The following is a 3,785-nucleotide window of genomic DNA, read 5'->3' on the forward strand; positions in this document are numbered from 1 at the left end:
CCACCAATTCTTCTCCTTTTCAGCTCCCCCCTCCGGGTTAGTTGTTCTGTGGACTTAGAGACCTGGAACCATAGGGCTTACATGGGAGTCAGGGAAAGTCTATTCTAGATTCCAGAAAGAACAAACATGCCAGGATAAAGGACCGACTCCTGTCTCATAAGATCTCTCTGTAAGTGTCCCTAATGATGGTGGAGCTGACTCTTCTGGATCCTTAACAAGATTCTGAGTGCAGACAATGCTGAAGGAATTTTGACATAGTGTGAGGTCTGTGCTACATTGGTCATTTTTGGAGCTTTGATGGTTTCCTTATAGAATGGGCAATAACTGGTTAAAAACACAAGGTTAGTGGACAGAATCTGTTTGTACACCATGTGGGACAGAGGACACAGCTAGACTTGGGATCACAGACCTCAGCTACTATTATCTCCGTAGCATGGGGCAAGTTACTTCAAGTTGCCCATGATGTGGGAGGAAAAGGAGATGAATTAGTGGGTGGTGTGGTTTCTTCATGATCTGTTTGCACCACATCAGGGGTGTTTGAGGCAGATGGGAGTGTGTTTGCCTGACATTTCTGCTCAGGGACATCCATCGCAGAAGAAGTGAGAAAAAAAAAATCTATCTTCATATCATGAGCAAATGACAGAGAGTTCTGGCATTCTCCATGGAAGATATTGTTTCTTTCTCTATTTATTTATTTATTTATTTATTCATTCATTCATTCATTCATTCATTTATTTATTTACGACAGGGTTTGTTTGTGGAGCTCTGGTTGTCATGGAACTCATCCTGTAGACCATGCTGGCCTTGAACTCACAGAGATCATTCTGACTCTGTTTCCTGAGAGCTGGGATTAAAGAAGTGGTCAACCACAGCCTGGCTTCTTTCTTCCTCCCTCTCTTCATCCCTCCCTCCATTCGTTCATTCATTTGTTCCTTCCTTCCTTCCATTTTTTCTTTCTTGAGACAGTGTTTCTGTATAGCCCTGTCTTTCCTGAAACAGTCTGTAGATCAGGCTGGACTCAAGCTCAGAGATTCACCTGCCTCTGTCCCCCAAGTGCTGGGAATAAAGGCATGCACCGCTGCCACTGCCGCCGCCACCACCACTACCACCACCACCCAGCCCACTTCTTTCTAATGCACCCCTCTCCTACTTACGCGACATCTGTGTGTGTGTGTGTGTGTGTGTGTGTGTGTGTGTGTGTGTGTGTACATACCACTGAGTTTAATTAGGATTGCTTGTCTGAGCATGGGTAGAACACAGGCAACTTACCATCTGCTATTCCATTGAAGCAATGAAAAGCCTTCTCTCAACCAAGAATCGCTAGAGGTCCAAACATGTCATCCAGGATAAGATGCTCACATGGGATCTCCTCCCACACAAAGTGGGGTGCACATCCGTGTGAGTTGTCAGAACCCAGCGTGATAAGAAAACTGCGTGTTGGGGCACATAACTCAGCATGGCTGAGGCTGGAGACCTGGGAACAACTATTTCCAGCTGAGCTTTGCCTTTGAACCTTTCAGCCTCCTCTGGAATTTAAGCAGGTCTTTCTCGTTTTGAACTTGTATTTGGATGGTGTGTAGTGCTTAGACATGGAACAGATGCTTCTAAAGGAACAGGAGGTCAGCCGAGTGACCTGGTCAGAGACCAGCCCTAGAAGGATCAGCAGTGTATCAAGTTTTTCTCTGTCCCACCAGCCAGCTCCCATATAATGACACAGAGACTTTTTTTTTTTTTTTGGTTCTTCAAGACAGGGTTTCTCTGTGTAGCTTTGTGCCTCTCCTGGAACTCTGTAGACCAGGCTGGCCTCGAACTCACAGAAATCCGCCTGCTTCTGCCTCCCAAGTGCTGGGATTAAAGGCGTGTGCCACCACCGCCTGGCAACACAGAGACTTTTAATTATGAACGCTTGGCCTATAGCTTAGGCTTGCTTCTAACTCATTCTTTTTTTTTTTTTTTTTTTTTTTTTTTGGTTTTTCGAGACAGGGTTTCTCTGTGTAGCTTTGTGCCTCCCCTGGAACTCACTTGGTAGCCCAGTCTGGCCTCAAACTCACAGAGATCCACCTGGCTCTGCCTCCGGAGTGCTGGGATTAAAGGTGTGTGCCACAACCGCCCAGCCTAACTCATTCTTATAATTTAGATTAACCCATTTTGATTAATCTACACTCACCACATGGCTTGAAGCTGTTACCTCTTCTCCTGTATGTCCTGCTTCCTCTGCATCTGGCTGGCAACTCGCCTTCTTCTCATCATTCTCTCTGTGCCGAAAATCCTGCCTAGCTATTGGTCATTCGGCTCTTATTAAAGCAATCTTTGTGACACGTCTTCAAATTGTACAAAAAGATTATTCTACAATGCAAGGGGCTGATGTGGACTCCTGATTCCTGAGAGGAAAGCAGCCTTCACCAGTTAATTCCCCTGTGGCAGGATATTTCTTTTTGACCACCAACCAGCCCTGAAATCATGACATGGAGATTTATTATTAGATATATGAATGGTTGACCTTAGCTTAGGCTTGTTTCTGGCTAGCTCTTTTTTTTTCTTTTTCTTTTCATAATACTTTTATTATTGATGAAGACAATTAGCAAGAATCCAGTGGCTGTCAGTAGATCCTGCCTGGCTTTAGTGAAGAAAGTTTAAGAGGCACGGAGGGAGGTGGCTTACATGGGTTCAGGAAGGCCCCGTTCACGCCACTTTACAGTCTGGCTAGCTCTTATGAATTAACCTATTTCTCAACATCTACATTTTGCCTCGGGGCGTTTTACCTTCCTTTCTTTCTCTATTCTTACTTTCCTGCTGTCTCTGTCTGGCCAGGAGCTGGCCGCCTGGCTTCTGCTGTGTCCCTCTCTTTCTCCCTCACTCTCTTTGTTCCACTTTCTCTCAAACCTGGATTTCTCCTCCTATTTATTCTCTCTGCCTGCCTGTGCCCATATCCTTCTCCTGCCTAGATATTGACCATTCAGCTTTTAATTAGATCTACCAGGTGCTTTATTTAGGCAGGTAAGGAGAAACAGCAACACATCTTTACATAATTAAACAAATCCACCATAAACAAATGTAGCACATTTTTACACAGTTAAAGTAATATTCTGCAACATAAACAAATGTAACACATTTTTACATAGTTACAATAATATTCCACAACACTCCTCATTTGGTCTCACTGAGCTGAGTATCCGGACATCAAGGAACAAGTCTGAGCTACACCTTGGGAACCTGGACAGGTGGCACAGAGAATCAGTCAACTGCACCATCTGTGTTTGGAACAGGTTTAGTCACTGAGTTGTGTTGAAAACAGGCAGGGTGTTTTCTCTCTGTAAGCTACAGACATCCAAAATGACAGTGGCAAACTTTTATGCCACTTGGTGAAGCCGCATTTCCCAGATATTTGGTTAAACATCTGTATGGTTGCCCACAGACTTTTGTCCTCCAGGAAACTGGGGCCCTAAAAAGAAACATGACTTAAATTGTATTTTCTCCTCCACTGGAGGCCATCAGAGGAAGAAAGGCCTAGGAAGCACTGTAGAATGTTCTGAGAAAGGGAGAACCTGAGTGGGTTCCAGATTCTCAGCTGTCCCTGCTATAAGAGGTGGCTGACCCCACAGTACCCCAGAGTCATGGTACTGCTGACTACAGTCATTTCCTCATAGAAATATTCTTTTCTAGGCTGGGGAGACGGCTCAGTTGGTAAAGAGCTTGCCTTCCTTGTAAGTGCAAGCACATGAGTGTATCACCACAGCCCATGGGTTTTTTTATTTTGTTTTGACGTGTGTGTGTGTGTGTGTGTG

General features: G+C 44.7%; 1 protein-coding gene across 1 annotated transcript in view; it reads right to left on the reverse strand.

Moving 5' to 3' along the window:
- Window positions 1–3,637, reverse strand: part of LOC102908600 (CMRF-35-like molecule 4) — a 54,889-nt gene extending 51,252 nt beyond the window's left edge. Inside the window, exons 1-3 of the mRNA XM_076543695.1 lie at window positions 2,116–3,637; window positions 1,885–1,930; window positions 1,514–1,720 (exon numbers count right to left, since the gene is read on the reverse strand). The gene's annotated coding sequence lies outside the window, so the exon portion shown is untranslated. The remainder of the gene's footprint in view (window positions 1–1,513; window positions 1,721–1,884; window positions 1,931–2,115) is intronic.
- Between the last annotated feature and the right edge of the window lie 148 nt (window positions 3,638–3,785).

This window comes from Peromyscus maniculatus, chromosome 8 (genome assembly GCF_049852395.1).
Source record: "Peromyscus maniculatus bairdii isolate BWxNUB_F1_BW_parent chromosome 8, HU_Pman_BW_mat_3.1, whole genome shotgun sequence".
Taxonomy (NCBI): Eukaryota; Metazoa; Chordata; class Mammalia; order Rodentia; family Cricetidae; genus Peromyscus; species Peromyscus maniculatus.